This window comes from Pipistrellus kuhlii, unplaced genomic scaffold (genome assembly GCF_014108245.1).
Source record: "Pipistrellus kuhlii isolate mPipKuh1 unplaced genomic scaffold, mPipKuh1.p scaffold_m20_p_18, whole genome shotgun sequence".
Lineage (NCBI taxonomy): Eukaryota > Metazoa > Chordata > Mammalia > Chiroptera > Vespertilionidae > Pipistrellus > Pipistrellus kuhlii.
Window position 1 is genome coordinate 14943932 of NW_023425493.1, and position 21936 is coordinate 14965867.

General features: G+C 38.5%; 1 long non-coding RNA gene across 1 annotated transcript in view; it reads right to left on the reverse strand.

Annotated features, from left to right (window-relative positions):
- Positions 1–21936, reverse strand: part of LOC118721379 — a 171101-nt gene that overhangs the window by 57936 nt on the left and 91229 nt on the right. The window contains exon 2 of the long non-coding RNA XR_006741945.1: positions 11149–11304. This is a non-coding gene — a long non-coding RNA (uncharacterized LOC118721379). The remainder of the gene's footprint in view (positions 1–11148; positions 11305–21936) is intronic.

Sequence of the window (21936 nt, forward strand, 5' to 3'; positions counted from 1 at the left end):
TGCATTGAAGAAGAAGGGGCACAATCCACAAACCTCAGAGAATGCACATTCTAAATGGGGTACTGCAGATGATGGGGTGGATTCAGCCCTTGAGACACTGCATTTCACAGGCTGAGATTACAGTCACAAGTGTGTACCAAGTTTCATGCTAAAACCTTCTCATGAACCCTCTGTCTGCCATAATGAGGGCTAGATTTGTTCCAAGTAGAGGAGTGAGCTCTAGCCAACTTTTGATGAATGAAAGACAGCTGATCAGATCTGGAGCTTCTCTGGGGGTCCTGCAAGGCCACATTTCTGTCACAGGAACCATTTTAATGTCAACTTTCCTGCTCTGGGGCTGAGCCTGGGAAGGAGCCATAAATTACTTTCAATCATGCGTATGCTATAAGCCAGCTGGAGGAGACGGGATGTCAATCTGTGTCTTTTCTGAAGACAGGGGGAGGCCAGAGAGAACCCAATACATCCCAAGTAGCTCCCCCAATCATCATCTTTTGCTCATCTTCTCATCACTAATCAACCTGTCTGCTCCTTATCCTCCAGTTTCCAGCTGAGGCCCAGGCTTGGATGCAATGGGGACAGCAAGGCTGTAATTATAATGAAGGCCTTAGCTTCTATTTAGTCCCTAACTTACTAACTCATTCAACCAATCAGCATTTCATAAGCATCTACTGTCTCTCCGTGTATCCTGAAAGCATTAAATCCAAGCCCATTCTGGAAACTTTCTTTTGTCAGAATCATTTCCAACCATGACTGTGTCTAAATTTCCTGAGGAATTTGGGGGAAGGGAAGGGAGAGGGGAAATGCATACGCCTGGGCCCATCTTTCCAAAGATCCCGACTCAGTGTTTCTAGTGAGGTTCTCAGCATCTTTACCCAGGCATGTGGCACGGTTCCCTCCTTTCATTGCCAATTGCCTTTCGTGAATGTTCTCTGTTCACAAGCATGGTGTTTTTGCATTAATCAATCTAGCTAATTGGATAAGCTAAATCAGGGCCTCTCTTCTCCCACAAGAATGATCCCTTCACTGGCAAACACGCACAAGCCCTGAGCCAGGTGTTCAATGTATATGGCATAATGATGACCAGTCCTGGCCCTGTCTGGACTGTTTTAACAATGATTTTCTGGAAATAATGGGCTCCACATGGAATACATGAAGGCGATTTTCAGGCCAAGATAAGGTGGTGCTTTCAGGAAGATTCCAAAGTCAGGCAGTTTGGCTGCCACTTAATCTGACCCAGGGTCAAGCTGGCATATACCAGGATATCATGACAGAGGGCACTGAGGGAATCTCTTTCCTATCCTCTTTAGAAGTAGCAGCCTGGAATCTGGCCTCTTGTTGAAGCATAGAAACCTGAATCCTAGGAGAGAACATGACCTTAGGAGAACCCCCCAGAGAATCTAAAAAACAGAATAGCATCTCCCACATCATCAGGAGTTGGCAGAGAGCATTGGCTAAGTTTTGAAAGATGATTATTCATGCCTGACTTGAATGTTCTGCCTAATTTTCATTATAGAGTTGACATATTTTAAGTCTAAGGTTACCATGCCCAAATACATTTTTTAAATAATCTGGAGTTGGCCTTATTACATGGTCTAAAACATGCAATTCTTTATTATCCAAGTCTGGAATGAACTACTGAGAGGAAAAATCTATGTGATCTTGAGCCCAAGAGGTCTAAGTTTTGGATTTAAGCCTTTTGTGAACACAAACTTTGAAGGTGATATTTTTCTCAAGAGCACTTCTGTGTCTGTGAATTTAGATGCCACTAGCGATGCCGAGTTTGCTATGCAGAGGATGAGCAAGAAATAATAGCAGAATTTAATTCTGATTGAAAAGGGAAAGATGGAAGAGAGATACCCAATAGTATATAGGCAGTGGGGATAGAAAATTTCAAGAGTTGGAAAGCAATAACCAAATAAAATGCCTGTTAGACTAATTGGAAATTTTAAATGAGTTGGAAAGAGTTGAACACATGTTATTTTTGGTTTTATCATACCACCCCACCCCACTCCACCCCCAATCATTACGAGGCAGCAATGGAATAATTGATAAAGCACGCACGCTTTGTATCACTGACATATACCACATTTTTGGTGAATGAGTAATTGGCTATATAATAAAATCAGAATACAGACCATTTTAAAAAGTCAAATGCTTTTGCAAATATAGGAAAGTCAGTCCCAGAGGAGTTAAGTGACTTTTCTAAAATTAACAGCTGGTTAATAATATGACTGGTGAATTATATGCTACTTAGGTGCTTAGCACTTAGAAGTAATGTTCACATATTTCAGTTAGTGTTATTTGCTCTCTCCCAAAGATTAGGAAACTAGATGTGCATGTTTCCAATCAGTTGCCAGTTGTAAAGTTGTTAATCTTGCTGGGAATTAAGGTTAATTCAAAACATTTCTAGGGAGCAAAAATAATTACCTTTGTATAATCATGCTCACATTTCTGATTTCATATAGCCTCCTATTGTGAATATTTAAAATACCCCATTATGTACTGTAGTCATCTGACAAATAATTACTGATGTAGAAAGAGATGAAACCCAAGAAGAAAAATGAAAATATGAGAATGTCCATACTAAGGGGAAATAGTTCCTACCATGGAGAGACTGGTAGTCAGAACCAGAACTATGGCTTGCCCTCCTGAACTTGCTTAGTTGACCTATTCAGATACCGGTGTCCCCAAACCCCACCCTTGGCTTCCCAAAGAACCTTTGACTGAGCTGGTTGCAAGGCCCCTGCCAAGTGGTGGAAATCTCATATTCTGAGCTCCAATTAAGTTGATCAAGTATGGATTTCTTTTCATAACATTTCCTGAACAAAGTCAATTTTTTAAAAACATGTTTTCCACCCAACTAGACCATGATCATTATGCATATAGTAGATGTCAAAAATATTTATGGAATGAATAGATCAACCTGCCACTCAAAACTAAAGTGGCTTCAAAATACATTTGACAGTCACATATTTGTTCAGTATATATTGACCAAGTGTCCAGCTACTGTGCTAACTAGAAATAAAAAGAAACAAAAGGCAACCCATACCCTCAAGGAACTCAACCTCAAGGGGGAGACAGAAACTATGCTGAAGGGATGGTAAGATGGAAGAAAAGGGGCAGGCCCAAAAGACAGCGAGGAGATCAGATCCATAGCATTTGGTGCCTGTTTCTTAGATGCAATGAATGGATGAAAAGGGAATTAGGAGGAGAAGAGTTCAGATTAAAGAGAGAGACATCAGATATCTAATCTAAAGGGGAAAAGCCATTTAAACGAAAGGAAATAGTTGATGCAATGAAAACCCTACAACCCACCCTAAAAGAGACCTAAAGAACAAGATAGGGTGGGTAATAAGACAAGTGTACCTCTACTAATGATGAGTTCTCTGCAGCCCAGTTCATTTTTAACAACTTGGAGGACTTAAGTGTCTGTTGTAGTATACCTTCTGCCCACTGATCCTAGTTCTATGAAAGCCACACGTAATAGATTCAATTCCTCTTCTATGTGACAGCCCTACAAATACATGTCTTCCTTTAATATATATATATATATATATATATATTTTTTTTTTTTAATTGACTTTTTACAGAGAGGAAGGGGAGGAATAGAGAGTTAGAAATATCAATGAGAGAGAAACATCAATCAGCTGCCTCCTGCACACCTCCCACAGGGGATGTGCCCACAACCAAGTTACATGCACTTGACCGGAATCAAACCTGGGACCCTTCAGTCTGCAGGCTGACACTCTATCCACTGAGTCAAACGGGTTAGGGCTATATGTCCGCTTAATATATATATATATATATATATATATATATATATATATATATATATATATATTATTGATTTTTTTACAGAGAGAAAGAGAGAGGGATAGAGAGTTAGAAACATGAATGAGAGAGAAACATTGATCAGCTGCCTCTTGCACACCCCCCACTTGGGATGTGCCCGCAATCCAGGTACATGCCCTTGACCGGAATCGAACCCGGGACCCCTCAGTCCACAGGCCGACTCTCTATCCACTGAGCCAAACTGGTTTCGGTGCTACATGTCCTCTTTTCGGTGCTACATGAGGTTCATATAATATGATTCCCAGGCTCTTTACCATTTTTGTCATTTTCATGCTCTTAGATTGCTAATTGGAAAATGGAAATTCTAAGAGAACCTAAAATATAAAAAACTTGAAAATTGTGGTTGGCAGGACTAGGGAAGGAGTTATAAAAGAAGAAATCACTGGGTCAGGCCCTCTTTATCCAAACTGAAATAGGGATCCGAAGTTAATTACATGATGCCTTATTCTCCTCCTCCAGTTCATTTCCCAAGTGCTTTCTCATAAGCAGCCTCTTTTATGAAAGCAGTCATCTTGCCCTTAAAATATATTAATTCTGTCTCACTTTTCCTATTAGTCTGCACTAAAATACTTATTAAAGTAATGTTGCAAGGGACATTAGAAGAGTTTGTTTGTACATCTTAAGATGTCCAAGCATTTCCTTTGCAGCAAATTGTAAAAAAAAAAAAAAAAAAAAAAAAAAAAAAAAAGTGATTATTTTACTGAGTCATGTGCTACTGTTATATGTATAAAGGTACAAGAGGGAAGGGGTATACCCTCAATTTTTTGTTTACATAAATAGTGTATTTCTTAAATAATATATTCCCTTTTCTTAGGTTGGAGAGCTGCAATGAGACTCAATTTACCCCTTTTCTCTGTAGAATCATTCACCTTATAATTCAACTTTCTTCTCATCTTCTCACAATTTATATTCACACTTATAAATGGGAACCCACAATCTTAGAACCAAAAGTTACAGTATCCACACCAACACCTTTTCCTTCTTGTGGTCTTGTTCCACTTGTAGAACACCAGAACTCACACCCTCTCTCTTAAAGCAAATCCTAGCTTGAACTGGACAAACACCCCAAACAGGCTTTCCATTTCCTGCAGCCCCTGTAGCCTTTAGAAATCGAGTCCATCCTTTGGCCAACATATGCAAACCTCCCACTGATTATGTTATCAAATCTGCTTACAATTCCATCCCAGGAGTTTGTGTACGGCAAAGATGAGGCTGGCTGTTTGTTTAATGAAACAACCCCCCTACAAATGTACACATAGAGGGACCTTGAACTTGCTTCAACAAGGACATTGAACTCCCACCCCATCCGGTCACACTCTGAGCATGCTAACCTTCTTGAGTCTCATTTCTGTTTACAAAATAACACATCAATTGATAGCTAGACTTTTGCACCTAGTGCCTTCTCATAACTTCTTGTTGGCCTGTGGCTCATTTCGGCCTACACTTTCTTCTTCATGCTACCTGACAAGCTTTGTTTTTACAGCATTATAAAGAAAAGAAGAAGAAGGAAAACAAAACCGGGTTGTTTTTAAACATTATATTATATAAGGAAATGGTCTCCTTGACAACCGTAACCACAAGCAAGTTCTTAGAACCTCTTCCTCATTGCATGGTTGGTTTAGCTGCTACAATACTTACTGCACAATATTTTTATGCAGTCGGGTACTAAATACCTGAATTTATAGAAACAGCGGGAAGCAGAACAAGTGATAAACTATCCAAACAGTTGTTAAGTGTTAAATACTAATTATTTTCAATAACTGGAGTAGAGCCTTGTGACAAATGCTGAAAGCTTGATACATATTTAAGATCCAAAATAAATGACTACCTCAAGGACACAATAAAAATTAAGAAAAAAAGATTAGCTAGAAATGCCAAAGAAGTTGAAAATATTGCTAAATACGAAAGTGGCATTTAGATGCTATTAATTAACAAATAGGTTCCAGATGCTATTTCTGAGATAGAAAAGAGGTGAGCTTTAAGGTTAACACCAGAAATCTGGTCAAAAGCACTCCTAAGAGTATGTCTGTTGACAACATTAGACATGAAATATGAAATATCAATAAAACAATTACTGAAAAATTACACATCACCCGAGTGTAGGAGACCAAAAGGGATGCTGCTTTAAAATAACATAGGAAAATTGCTGAAACCGGTTTGGCTCAGTGTAGAGAGTAGGCCTGTGGATTGAAGGGTCCCAGGTTCGATTCCGGTCAAGGGCATGTATCTTGGTTGCAGGCACATCCCCAGTGTGTGTGTGGGGGGGGGGGGGGGGGGGGAGGGTGAGAGGGTGCAAGAGGCAGTGATCGATGTTTCTAACTCTCTATCCCTCTCTCCCTCTCTCTCTCTCTCTTCCTCTCTGTAAAAAATCAATAAAATACATTTTAAAAAATAAAAATAAAAAAATAAAATAATATAGGAAAATCAGTTTCTAGTGAGAAAGCCCCAGGACAGGAGTGACAATTTATTGCAGGCATTTGTGATAAAAGACAGAAGCTGGTCATTTTTCTTAAGGGAAAACTAGAGTCAGACATGACAAATCCTTTGGTACTGAAAAGTAATATTATTCCCATTTCAAAGGAACCACACATTTTAAAAAATAGACTTGACTTTTTAGAGTAGGTTTAAGTTTTTGGAGGAACAAAAAGGGAGAGTTCCCATGTATCTCCCGCCTCCCCCTATGCAGTCTCCCTCACTGCTCACAGCAGAGGGACGCATGTGTTACCACTGATGAACCTATTTTGGCACACCATTATCATGCAAAGTACACAGTTTACATTATAGTTCATTCTTGTTGTTGTCCATGCTACCGATCTGGGTAAATGTATAACAGTATGGATCCACCAGTGTATTAGTAGTATCATACAGAGTAGTTCCACTACCCTAAAACTCCCCTGTGCTCTGACTATTCGTCTCTCCCAACCTCTGGTAACCATTGACTTTTCTGTCTGTACAGCCTGCCCTTTCCCAGAATGTCATATAATTGAAACCATACAGTATATAGACTTTCAAATTGCCTCCTTTCACTTTGTAATATACAATAAAGCTCCCTTCGTGCCTTTCCGTGGCTTGAGAGCTTGTTTCTTTAGAGCCACACATGCTTCCTACACTTAGAAATGTGGTTTCCATGGTGAGAGGTAGTGCTGGTGTTTTACAAATCAGTAAACCCAATGTATTAGAGTGAAGAAGTCCTGGATTTAGGGACAGCGGTCATAGGTTTAAGTGACAGCCCTGCAAATTACTAGGATGAAGCCTTGGAGAAATAAATCACTTACTCACATCTCTAAGGTGAGTAAAGCTGAACATAAAGAGGCTTAATTGTTTAAAGACACCTGGCTTAAGATAGTGACCAATAGCAGTGCCCCCAAAGGGGTGGTGTCAGAATGACCCAGTCCACTCTATCTTGCAAAATGAAGCTATGAAATAAACAGATAAGAAAAAGGGAGCAGCTATGTTTGAAGGAACGAAAAGAAGACAGATCACAAAGCTGCTTTTGATTCCTAAAATAAACCCAAGTTATACTCATACAGTGGAACAAAGTGCAGCCAATAAAAGTCATCTTTGGGAGTATGAAAGATTTTACTAAGAGGGGATCACTCCCATAAGTAATTATAAGTGGGAAAAACAAGATATAAAGGTGCATACACAGAATTAGGGATAAATCTGTTGACCACACATAGGATCATAAATAAAGGCAGCTAAGGAAATATCCCAAAACACTCAGTGGTGCTTTTCTCTGGGTAATAATTAGAATTGTGCTACCAAGGGTTTCAGCAGAAACAAGATGGAACTCTTCAACTAACTAATTGGAGGAGAGTATGTTATGGAACTATTTGCAAGAGATAGACTAAGGGTAGACCCCATTCCCAGCCTACACCAGTAGGAGTTGGGAGAGGGAATGATTTCCTGAGCCTGTAGAGGGAGAACTATGTTGAAAGGGCTGCTTGACAGGACTGTGCCCTTCACTCAAGGTGCCCAGCCAGATGGCAGCAACCCGAAGGGAAATAAAGGGCCCAACCTCACTCACACCAGCCAAACTCCAGGGGAAGTCAAAGGGTAAGGGGGCCTTTGGGTGCAGGGCAGCCTCCCAGGCACTCAGCAGGGTGCAGAAGGATGGACCCAGAGGATCACAGAGGGTGGTTTAATGTTCTTTTCTTGTGTTTTATTCCGAATTTTCTGTTTTCTCAAGTAGTATTTAGAGCATGTATTTTATAGCTTTAATTTTCTTTTCCTGCTTCATTCGATGTTTATCATTCTTGGCCGGAGGTTGAATAAAAAACAAAATAGGGTGTGGGGGGGGGGGGGGGAGAGAAAAAAAAATTTTAAATAGGAGGAAACATGTGAAATTAGGAAAAGACTAACATGACAGATAACCAGGGGATAGAAAGGACACATTAGGTGGCTACAGAAAACAGATTTCTGAGTGTGTTCCAGCTCCTCACTGTTCTGCACATTAAAGACAAATAGTGACAGAAATAATAGTCATTGCTAAGGGGAGTTTTTAAGGGACTTTCCTGGGTCTGATTTGACAAACACATCAGTCCTGAATGAAAACACCATTTCAGAGTCACCAAGGCCCAGTTCAGCATTCTGAAACCATTTCAACTTCTCTGCCTCTCATCTAAATGCATCTGCTCTAAAACCCCAATTGGTCATTTTTGCAAGTGTACCAAGTAAGGAGAGCCCACATCTAGCAGATCTCATATACGTGACTAGTATAAGCAGATGTCAAAACAAAGAAAGCATTGTCACTGGTGAATTGCATGCAGATAGAATTAGGATTAGGTTTTGTTTTCTGAAAGTTTATAAATTTTTTTTATGTTTAAAAATACAAGAAATCCAACTTGAGGATGAGGTTTTGTGGTCTCTACTTCCTCAGAGCTCAGTTCTGCAAGACTGTTCATTAAAAGTCCCCACTCTGACCCAGCTGGTGTGGCTCAGCAATTGAGCATCAACCCAGGAACCAAGTTTGATTCTGGTCAGGGCACATGGCCAGGATATCAGCTCAATCTATACCCAGTGGGGAGGCCTGCAGGAGGCAGCCAATCCATGATGCTTCTCGCTCCTCTCATCAATGTTTCTATCTTTCTATACTTCTATCTTCTGCTCTCTCAAAAAAAAAAAAAAAAATCAATAAAAACATATTAAAAAAAAAAAAAAAAAAAAAAAAAAAAAAAAAAGGTCCCCACCCTGCATGAAAAGTCCCCAGTCTGCATCCAGGGCACCTATGCTGATCCAGTAGAGGGCAGTGACAGGCCTAGGAGCCTGGCCCTATACAGGGACTCCCCAGTGGAGGCACAGCTCAATATGACTTCATCTGTGCAAAGTGGGCGGGATCACCTGTGTTCATTTCTCCCATCACACTCTAGTGTGCGGTTGTTTCCTTAGTAACCCAGAGGCTGCTGCCAGCCATCATGGAGACAGAAATTATGACCTTCTCCTCAAACTGCAATCCTGAAAACAAAAGCCATAGCACCTCCAGCCTCAGCAACAATCTAATTTATGGCAGAGTTGCCTGGCTATTTATATTAGACCCAAGGCCCTGAGTGAGGCAGGCAGGGGGCTTCTCCATTAAAGGGGCAGCAAGGGAGCTGGTAGGTCCCAAAGCAGATGTCCAAAGCTAATCAAGAAGAAGTCCCAGGGAGAAGAGAATCAATGCTTCTCTTACACAGGCCTGTGGCTCTTTAATTAAACAGACCCCTGACTTGACATTATAGTTAATGCAAGAGAGATGAGCTTGGTTATGAACAAGCACAAGCATGTTTTAACTGCAAAACTTCAAATAAACTATGGAAACGATTAGCATGGATTATCAGCGGGTAGGCACCTCTGGAGATTTCAAGCATCTAGGATTTTCTAAAATAAGCAATTTAATAAAGTTGGGAAAGCACATTGTGCAATAGTTTCTCTAATGCAACATCACCATTCTACTAAGAAAACAACTTAAGTAATTTGCATTGCACCACTTACATGCAATCAAGAGCTAGCCTTCCTTTCAATGGCATATAAAAATAGAAAACATTATACATATTAAAGCTGGGAGAATCTAGATATCACTGTTCCTAGTTTGTTAAGCAATGGAACCCTTTTTTTAAAAAGGTAAATTTTTCTATGCAACCGCAGTATATCTAGAACATATGAAGGAAATATCTTACTGATATAACTTTATTTTATAAGTTCACACTTCTGTTAAATGCTATAAAGTCAGTCTCTAAGAACAAGAACATGTTTGTTTGTTTTTTATGAATGAGATTCAGGATTTATAGATGACTTGCACTTCCATCGATTTTAGGATCTGATTTATTTTCCTATTTTCTCTGCAGCCCCTTCTGAGAGTGATGACAGTGATTTCCACAGATAAACCACTGCCAAGGATAATAAATGTTGTGGGGGGGTTGTTTGTTGGTAACAGTGTTTCACACAACATCAGGATATTCTTCAATTAAATAGAGCAAAAGAGGTTTAATTCAAAAGTTTGCACTAAAATAATATAACATCGATAACATATCAAGAGACTGTGGTCTCCAAAGAAAGAGGTTTTCAGTGATAAAGACAGTTGGCTGTGTTCTTAACAAAAATCAGTTCCTCTTCTTTTTGTCCCTAGGTACATAGCTCAACCACATTTGCCAGCCTTCTTTGCAGCCATTGTCTGAGATCCAGCCAAGGAAATGAGAACAGAACTGATATTCACCAGACTTACTTGTCATCTGCAAACCCACTACAGGCAACCTTCCAATCCTTCTCTCAATAGCCCACTGACCGAAAAGGACTCAGAGGATCCAGAGAGGATGAAAAAAGCCTGGATTCCCAAAGGATGTTCAGAAGGCCACTTGCAAAGCATGAATATCCTTAATAGACTCGGAAGAGCAAGAAATCAACTTTTATTGTGTAAGCAACTAAGGTTTAGAACTTTGTTACGGCAGCTAGCATTATTTACCTTTACTAATATATTGATTAAGGTAAAAAAAAAAAAAAAAAAAAAAAAAAGGAAATGATACTTGAATCGAATGTTTGCAGAACCCCTAAAACATCTATCCAGAAGCCACAATTTGAAAACCAGAGCTTTGATTCAAACTTTATAGAGAGACATACCTTCCTTTGTGCAGAGCAAAGAGAACCCTCTCCCAAAGCTACCAAAAAGTCAGCAGGGCTTTTAGTAACTGGTGAGAACACTACTCTGACAAGGTAATTTCCATTTTTATGCAGTACTGTGAGAAGGTTAAGGTTCTGTTCCCTCCTACCCAAAACCATTATCACCCTGGCTTGCCCACTCTTCATAAATCACAGAAAACTCACATGCTGCATCCACAGTTGGTTCAGGGTATAAAGTAGAGCAAGGTGTCATCTTTCTTCCAATAAATCTCTACAACAGAGGTAAAGGGCGGGATGTAGTAGGGGGACATCTTCTCCACCATTCTGTTCATGGTGAATTAGCCACACGAAGAAGGGAAGCTGTGGAGAGCAAGAAGAGCAGCAAAGTCAGCATCGCATCGGCGATCCAAATTCAATTCCCACACCCACTACTATTTTGGGGGGCTATATTTTTACTTATCATATATACTATAAACATATATGATACATGTTACAAAAATCATTTTCCCCCAAAAATTTAACTGTCAAGAAAGTGAACAGTGTTATAATACAACTTGTGACCCAGTGCATGGATTTGTGCTCATTGAAAGGAAATTAATTAGGAGGTAGCTGGCAGGTCAGGGCTGGGTGAGATAGGCCGGAAGCACCCTGGAGCCAACCTCCTGCGATCCCTCCCCAGCTGGTGGCACCTGGGATGGCGCTGTGGCTCGAAAGGCGTCTGCAGAATGAGCGGAGTCCCTCAGCCTGGACTGTAGGGATTGGACCAAAATCAGCTTTCCAACATCCCCCAAGGGGTCTGGAGTGTGAGAGGGCACTCTGCAAAGTTGCTGTTGTACAGGGTGTGGAATGCAAATGCAAGTGTGCTCTAAACCACATTCAGAGCCAACAGTGCCCCAGCAACAACATATCCCGTGGCCAAAGGTGGGATTGCACAGCCCTGAGAGGAAATGGGCTCCCTCCTTTCTGGTTCCAGAGTGCATCATCCCAGAACTACTGCTGTCAAGTCACTGCAGCTAGGCAGCTCCTGTGTTGAAAGTCTGTCCTCTGGTGTCAGTGCATATCATAGCGACCGGTCAGAAGAGGGAGGGACACTTAGCATATTTACCTTTTATATATATATAGATTGTGCGAGTTCATGTTTTATTTCAAATTGTTTGCTTTTCACACATTTCAAACTATTAATAGTGAAAAGTTACTTAAGGATAATTAAAAATTATCTATTTTCATTATTAACAATAAACAATTCCAACAAGTTCATAAGAATCAGTGATGCCAAATCTTAATATCCAAAAAATTGAGTTTTTGAAGTTCTTATATAAAATATAGCAGTCAGTTTCCATTTACTTATCTCTGTGGCAATGTACATATGCAATCGAATAGGATTCTAGCATTTGTTTTTGGAAGATATTTTTAAGAAACCCTTCGATTTTGTAAGGTTGAACAACTTCCACATCCAGCCAAATCCAAACCAACAGTATACTTAATGGCTTTGGACAACCCTCATTGAGAAATTCTTATGATTTGGGTAGAGTTGCATGTTCCATTAATATTACATAAGATGACAAGAGATATTAACAAGCCAATATCATAATGACAAAGGCAAAAGAAAATACATTCAAATTAGTTGTGACAAAGTTTTTCTACAAATATTTCAGAGGTCATACTTTCAGGAAAACAAGATTTAATATGTATTTATTGGGATTTCACAATATCTATGCTCTAGCTGAAATTTTAATAAGACTAGTCAGAATTAAGTTGAGCATTGCCAATGTGTTCATTCAACATTGAGCACCTACTATGTGCATAGCACTATGCTAACGTTTAAAAAATAGAGTATTAATTCTTTATCAAGCATTATCTTAGTGTGAGGTTTAAAAAAAAACACCACTTTATTGAGGTATTATTGACATATAAAAGCTATCTATAGTATATTTAACATATACAACTTGATGAGTTTAGAGTTATAAAATCCCTGAAGCCATCACATGACATATGCATAAACCTATCTATCAGCTCTAAAACTTTCCTCCTGTGTCCTCTTACTTATTGATTTTGTGGGTATGTGTGTTATAAGAACACTTATTTTACAACCTTTTAGTAAAAATTTAACTATACAATATGGCACTGTTAACTGTGGTCATTATGCTATACAGTCTATCTCTAAGACTTACTCATCTTTTATAACCAAAACTTTGTACCCTTTGACTAATAGCTATTTCCTTCTCTTTATAGCTCCTGGAAATCCCCATTATTAAAAGAATAAACTATGTTTCTAGTACTGACAACTGTTAGCCTACTTTTGCCCTATCTTTTATAAGTGGTCTAACGCAGTCATTTGTCCATCTATGATTGACTAATACTGCAATAAACATGCCACACCCACTTATTACCAGCTACAAGAACTAGCATAAATCGCTAAACCTCGTCTAAAAATTAAAAAAATAGGATAATTGTGAATATTAAATAAGACGAAACATGAAGGTTACGCAGCAAATGTAAGGAAGTGTACAAAATATAAACTATTGTAGTTGTTGGTGAACCTCAAGAGCTTAGATGATGTATAATCAATTGTTTTACCAAGAGGAGATTGTAATGAAATTTTTAAAGCATGAGATATAAGAAGATCTTCTCTTTCTGCTTTAGTGGTTTAGTTTCTTCACACAGGAAAGCTCTAGGAGATGTCCTATAGCTGGTATAGCATTCCATGGTTACAAATAACCAGGCAGCATTGCCAGGTAAAATACAGGACACCAAGTTAAATTTAAATTTCAGATAAACATCAAACAGCATTTGGTAAAATTATGTCCCATTCATTATATATCAGGCATCCTATATTTTCATTTGCTGAATCTGGCAGCTGTCAATAAAATCAATTTTATTAATTTCAGAGAGGAAAGGAGAGAAAAAGAGATAGAAACAGCAATGTTGAGAGAGAATTATTGCAAATCCCCCACTGGGGATTGAGCCCACAACCTGGTATGTGCCCTGACCGTGAATCAAACCGTGACCTCCTGGTTCATAGGTCAATGCTCAACCACTGAGCCACATCGACCAGGCTTCTATCAGTTTCTTACCTCACTTCCCAAAATGGTGGCATTTGTACTCCAAAAAGCAAAGATGAAGAAAAAAGCAAAGTGTGCTTTCTCTTAAAATAAAGGCTCCTCAAAGCTATCATACTACAATTCCACTTGCATCTTATGGTCCAGAACTTAGTCACACGGGCACATATCTGCAAGGAAGCATGGAAAATGTAGTCTTCATTCCTAGCAGTAGTATGCTCACCTAGCAGTTCTATCGCTGTAAAACTAGGAAGAACTTACTATTGCAGAATTCCTAGGCCCTAACAGATGCCTATTATCAAAAGCTTCATTTTGTAAACATCAGTGAAGTTCTCTAAAACAAAGTTCCTTTATCATCACACTTTATTTTTTAAAAGGTTAAAAATAGAATAATGTATGTAAACGTACTTTATTACCAGCTAAGCATTTAAATTTCTTCATAGGCAAGGTCTACAGACAACATCAATAAAGTGTGTAAACTGTAAAGGTAAGGCTTGGGACAGCAGAATTAGAGGTGGTATGGTGGATTGAGAAGGTTCCTTTATGGAGAAACAGGACTTAGCCTTGATGATGGATAGGATTTGAGAAAATGCAGGGTAGTGAGGAGAACAAATATGGGAGGAGAACAACTTAAGTAATGACACAAAATTAGAAACAGGCAGAGTAGTTAAAGAAATGGGGCAAACTAATCTCACTACAAAAGGAACTATTACAGAGAGGATTTCAAGATCCCCATTATGCCACTCAAAGCCCCCACTCCCAGTTTAAAAATGACATTTCTTAATTTTTTTGAACAGCTGGTTTTTAACAAGCTAAAAGACAAATCTCTTTTAATTCTGTAACCTTAGTTGAACTATTTAACAAATATTTATTGATAATTTCTGCTGAACTCAACAATGGGGATATTAAAATTAGTGAGATGTTTGGTCCAGAAAGATGATGTGGTAAATGCATCCTGAACATTACTACTAAAAGCCAACAACAACTCCTAGTCAACAGTGATAACAAAAGCATCTCTCTACATCTCCCAATTTCTTGGGGATGGGAGATGTCTTCAAAAGTGCTTGGATGAAGAAAAGAAGTTTTCTGTGCAAGATAAGAAATCCTCTATCTGGCAAAGTGTCTCAAATTCAAGACATCCTAAGAATTCAGAAGCAGTATTAATAGAGGTTGACCCTCAAAGAAAGAAAGGGTTTTAATACCGAAGTTATTCATTATTTCTTATCACTTATTCATTCTGCCTTTGTCCATCTCAGGAATTGTAAGGAACAGCAAAAAAGACCAACCTATTGGCTAGAAATTCCTGGAAAGTAGGGGGATTCATGAAAATTCTGCTTGGAATTTGTATTTGCTTTTTTGTTTGTTTGTTTGTTGTGATTCTTACATGCCCTGGGCAAAACAGTGTAATAAATGACACTTTGGAATTGAAGAAAAGGTTTTAAGGTCTAGACACCTAAAATATGTTATTCTAAATCACATTGACTCATCTAATTCTTAGGAGCTAACTATTTATTATAGAACTGCTGAATTGGAAGTTATATCTTATGTCCTCTCAATTTTTCCAGAGTTGGTAAGCTAAAGTCCTTCTCTCCAAACCTCTCTCGTGGATTGTAAACTAGATCAGTTAAGGGACTAGGAGTCCATATTAACTCGGGTTTAATATCTCTGACCACTGGTGGGGCTTAGCTTTAAGCACAGTTGCTACAGGCAACATTACTAACAATTTACCAAGATTAAAATAGGGTCTATCAGTTATACAATAATAGTAAGCCCACAATAAATGTTAGCTCTGTGCCAGGAGCTCTTTTGATGCACTATGATCTACAGATGAAAGACCTGACACCCAGGGAAATTAAAGGAACCACTATTTAAACATCACCACCAGTATCTGTGTTTCCTATAGACATGGATGAGGTACTATTGTAATAAGGACATGACCCCGAATCAGTTCAAAAACTCAACACAAATTCCATTATGATAGAATGAGCACAAGTTAATCTGGCAATCTATAAAATTCACCTTAATTCAATGCCAAAATTTTCCCCTATGATTATGTTGTAACAAAAGAAGCATATTGGCATCATAGTCTCATAACAAATTAATAGTCCTACAGCAAGAATGATGTAATCAATGCTGAAATACAACAAATTAAAAATACATTAAGTTTCTCTTATATTCTTTTGAACTAAATTAGCTGTAAAATTCACAATATTGTTTTTAAACTTTCACTCAGAAGGAAACCTGTAAGTAGGTCCTATTTTCAGAGGATGTCTTATTTTCAGGGAAACACGGTATATATCTATTATAGTGAACATACAATAAATTTGTCTATGATATCATCCAGTAAGAATACTTATAATTGTCTCTAGCTTTTGTTAATGTCTAAATCCATGTGTGTCTTGTACAATGAACATTAATGCATATGAGACTACATGTGTTTTTACAAATAATCATTAATCACTTTGTAAGCGGAAAATGCCTTAACTTTAAAAATTATGCCACTTGGACTTTTTCCATTATGAAATTTCAAAATTGAATTTCATAGTAGAGTTTACAACTAATTACAAAAACATATTAGAGACTCATTGAATAACCTAGAAGGGGTCAAGTTGTCTCAAAGGTAGTAACCCAGCTTTAAACATCTGCTTTACCTGAGTAAGTTTCAGAAATAAAACAAAGGCGACTTGGAAGTAGAATTCCTCTGGAGAAAAATAAAAAGACTACATAGAAGCTGCCCTTTGTCATTAAAGCACAGAGGCAGTGAGACAAGCTTGGGTTTTTGAGTTAGATTTGTGTTTTGATTCCACCTCTAGCTGTTTTAATTGAGTCTGGTCACTTAACCTCTCTGCTATCTCATGTATGAAATAATGGTAGGGGGAGTGATAGTACAAGATTGGAGATAACATATAAGTACCTCCTAGCACATGGTAAGCATGCAATAAAGTCCTGTAAATACCATTACACAATAAAAAGAACAAATGCCAAAACTCATTTTTAAACCCTCTGTGAATCTGTCTTAATAAAAAGAGAATAAAGCCCTGCCTAGAGAGTGATCATATATATGGAACTCACTTATTATGACTGAACCTTGAAAAAAATGGGCCCAGTTTAGGGAAAATCATCAGCCATTAGGCATCTGATCCTTAGAACAGACGTTGGGAGGGAAGAGGAGGGTCACAAAGTATCAGCAGATTTGGGGATGGGGCTGCACAGTCGGGGTGGAGGTGAGGAAAGGGAACCTGAGAGGGTTGTTTTATAAAGTTGGTTTGCACATTGTCTTTTCTGCATCTGTCTGCCTGGTTGCCTGAGAGCAATCTGAGAAGCTGAGACTGTCCTATTTATCTCACATTGGCCACAGGGCCCAACACAGACTTTAAAACATGGTGTTCAGGGAGTGGGGAGGAGTGGGAGGAAAGAACAAAGAAGTGAGGAAAAGGAACTGGAGAGTAAAGCAGAAGAAAGAATTGAACAGGTGAGCATTCTATATGAGACAAAAGAATGGCCTTCAATCTTAGGCAATTAACTTGAAAATCCTTGCTTTTTATTTCCAAAAGAAGGAGGTAGATGAGAAGAAAGAAGCAAGGAAGAGGGGAATGGGAATCAGAAACTTACAGTCTGTAAAGCTGGCTCACATCTCGGTTTCTGTGATTTTTTTTCTTTATAAATTCCCCTTACTTAATTCAAGTCTGTTCTTTGATTCAACTGAACTAAGACTCAGAAAGCTTTATGTACTCGACAGAAAAGTTATTGGTGGTGGTGTCAGCAGCTACATCAGCTCAGAGAGAGTGAGGCTGGGGCTCTGTGGTGGGGAGCCAGACAGCCACCCCATTAAACAGGCCCCTGTGATGGCCAATCCTTTCCTTTAACTCACACTGGACAATCTAATTACAGCCTGCTAACACTGAGGGCACGACCAGATCTTACCCATTTCTCTATGTAATCCTCTGAAAGTCTTTCCTTTTCTTTTTGCTTTTTATTTTTATTTTTTGGAGTCTTATCATAATTTCACAATTCAACCATCATGAATACTCATTTTTCATTTCCTTTAATCAGGCAAGCATTTAGCTCCACTCTTTTATCACACTGTGCATTTTTTAAAATATTTTTCAACTTCAGTTTACATACAATATAATTTTGTATTAGTTTCAGGTGTAGAGCATAGTGGTTAGATAATCATATACTTTACAAGTGCTCCGCCCCCAATATTTCAAGTACCCACCTGGCACTGTACCAGTTATTATAATATTATTGACTATATTCCCTATGCTGTACTTTACATACTCAGGACTATTTTATGACTACCAATTTGTACTTCTTAATCCCTTTGCCTTTTTCACTCAGCCCCCCCAATTATCCTTCCCTATGACAACCATCAGTCTGAACTCTTATCTATGAGTCTAGTTTCTATTTTGTTTATTGGTTTATTTTATTCTTTAGATTCAGCCTATAGGTGAAATCATATATTTGTCTGGAAGTTTCGGCCTTTTTTGCTTTACCCACTGGTTTCTGAGATCCTGAATTCTTTCCTTTAAACTCCATTTAATATACCGCTGTAAAACCATCTGCTACCATACTCTGCTTCATAACCTTCCTTAAGCCTTTTGTCCTCACCTTTAAATTTAGTTGATTCATTTTGATCATAGTGCTAAGGAGGCCAAGGCCAAAGGTTAAATACCAGGAAAAAGCTTATAAACCGCTGGATTCACAAACATTAGAGCATGAAAAGAACCCTAACAATGGCTTAGCACAACCCTCTTATTTTACAGATGAGATCATTAAGTCTGGAAAGATCAAGTTTTCGAAGAAAGAAACACTCATCTATACATGGCAAAAGAATGGCCTTTAATCTTGGGCAATTATCTTGAAAATTCTTGCTTTTTATTTCCAGACCTAAGACAAGAAAGAATGTGGATTACATCACATAATCAGCAGCCTCCAGGGAGAGGCCAGGAAACTTCACAGCCCTTTTACTAGTGGATTCTCTTCCTCTAATTACAAGTACCTTTCTCACTGAAGTATTTGTCCTAATCCTTAACCCTGACTTGCGTTTCTTTATTTTGTCCTATGGAGGAGAAAAGCCATGAAAAGATCTCAGATAGCAGGCAGAGTGTAGTGGTGAGATGCAAGGATCCTAGAGACATGTTGGGTTCAAGTCCCCCCCTCTCAGTCACCTAGCACTCCTATTTTGGGCACATTTCTTAACCTCTCCAAGGCTAAATTCTGTAGCAGAAAAACAGGGATAGCCTTGTAGGGTTTCTGTTAGCATTAGATGAGCAACTCCGAACCAGCATCCCCTGGTTCGGAGTTGCTCATCTTGGCCCTTATTTTTTAAATGTGTCACAAGGCTAGACTATCTCCTTTTTCACAGCAACTTCCTTCCTGGCTGGTAGAAATGTGCTCTCCTTTCCTTACTGATGACTTTAGCTGGCACTCCCTCAATCTAGGAGGCCAAAGATGTTCTTACAATAGTGAGCCTCAAAAAGGAAGAGTTGAAAATATCAACCTTTTTTTTTTTTTTTTTTTTTTTTTAATCCTCATCCAAGGTCATGCTGAGAGAGAGAGAGACAGAGAGAGACAGAGAGAGATAGAGAGGTTATTTGCCTTCCATAAATTCCCTGTCTGGAGATCCAATCTGTAACTCAGGTATGTGCCCTGACTGGGAATCAAACCTGCAACCTATCACTATATACCAAGAGTAAAGAGGGGACTGTCATTGTCCAGCCAAACAAAATTGTATTTCACCACCAGAATACATCTGTATTTCATGTGTTTTCTTCATCTTTGTTATATCTTTCTTATAACGTGAATCATAAGTATTTCATTCTATTGTATACTCAATTGAGTATTCTTTCTGTTGACTAGAATGGAAGCATTTTCATATTGCTACATAACCAGGGATGCTTATTATTGTGCATGCACACTTCTAAGAGCCAATAAGTGTTTTTTCCCCCAGGAAAAGGTCTGGTCTAAGCTGTGATATCTCCAACACAAGAAACACTTTTAAAGAGCAGTTCATCTTGCTGTACAATATTCCAACATTTCTTTTCATTGGGCATCCCCTCCAAAATGGTATTAACATTTATAATGTCTTAAGTAATTCAGCAAGTGTTACTTCATTTATTCCTCATAATCTCCTTAGGTCAGTACTATTACACCCATTCTGTTTTATGAGGCCAAATCTTATTTATTTTTGGCTCTCTTATCAGGAGATATTTGACACAACAAATATGTGAGGCAAAGTCGCCCTAAGAAAACACACCAACGTGTATGCTCAATTATATGTTATCACACCTCCCACAGACTTTGCCATCCTTGCCATTCTTTTTGTGTCTTCTAGACACAATTCTAAAGAAGAAACTTTTCAAGAATATCCAACATTTTCGTAGGGGCTAGAAGTCAGAGTGGGTACACTAAGAGGGTAAAGAGAAGGGTAGGAGGCAGTGGCAAGTAATGCAGATCTTCAACAAACAGTGGAGCTTTCCGTGTTCCCTGAAAGAAATAACAAGCCAAACCAGAATCCTGACCAGGTATTCTGAGGCAAGCACAGGGTCAAAGCATACTCGGTGTTCTGCACCTCGTGTGTCCCTCTAAGGAGGCCAGGGCACGGTACTGTCCCCTGAATGATCTCAGGTTCACAGCAGCAACACATGCAACTTTCTGTCAACAAGCAGAGCCGTGAAAATAGCACTGGCCTTTATGTCCACTGGCCTATGTCCTCAAAAAAGTCAACGTGGAGCTGGAAGCAAACAAACACTCTGCCAAAATATTAAGTAACAAGCTTTTGACACATTTTAGGACATTCCGCGTTCTGTGTGTTTTTAAGAGAGAAATCCATGTTTGCTCAGAAGAATGATTCCTTATTTTCCAAGAATAAAAGATGAAATTTTAAATTATATTTTATGTAAAAGAATATTTATAACCTTTAAAATATGTGATGATATGGCAATTTTTTATATTAAAAACGGGCTGTTACAAACCAATGGAAAATGGTTAATTATATTTTTTGAAATGGTAAAACCATGACTCATGTAGATATTAAATAAATATTTCTCAAAATTTTTATTTAACTCATTATTGATTATTAAATGAGGGAACCAGGCAAGCGTTTCAACCCATTTAAAGGGTAAATTGAAAACCACACCTTTACATGAATGTTGAAATAAATTTACAAATTGAAACCAAATTGGTTTTTCCTGATAATGGGGATGTGGGTTGGTGGGGTGGGATAGTTCTCCACTGCCCAGAAGTCTTTTACAAGCAAATAAGAATTACTTGCATTTGCAACAATTTTTCAGTGAACTGCAAACTACAGAGTTGAAAAATCACCTTATCAAAGCCTTTGCTATAGCACTGTTTTACCAATTTTTTTTTCATTTCTTCCAAAGCAGACTTTTTAGACATCTTTACTTAATCTCCCCACTCCAAATTAAATGCTAAAGGATAAATCTTATTCAGTAGAATTGGACTTTGAAGAGCCACAAACCATTGTCATAGCTTAACATTTTCTTTCCACTCCCAAGAACCAATGTTTGCCCTTATTGGGTGACTGAGAATACATGCCCAATAGGACAAATAACCTCCCAGAGGCTCCAATAGTCCACTGAAAGGATCTCTAGTAGTCTATGATGTCACTTTATTTTTTAAAATATTTTTATTGATTTTTTTACAGAGAGGGAGAGGGATAGAGAGTTAGAAGCATCAATGAGAGAGAAACATCAACTAGCTGTCTCCTGCACACTCCCTACTGAGTATGTGCCCACAACCAAGCAAGGTACATGCCCTTGATCAGAATCAAACCTGGGACCTTTGAGTCTGCTGGCTGATGCTCCATCCACTGAGCCAAACCGGCCAGGGCTACGATGTCACTTTAACAAAACCACTATACATATTAAATTACATTTTATATACCATACATGCTCATTATTATATATAT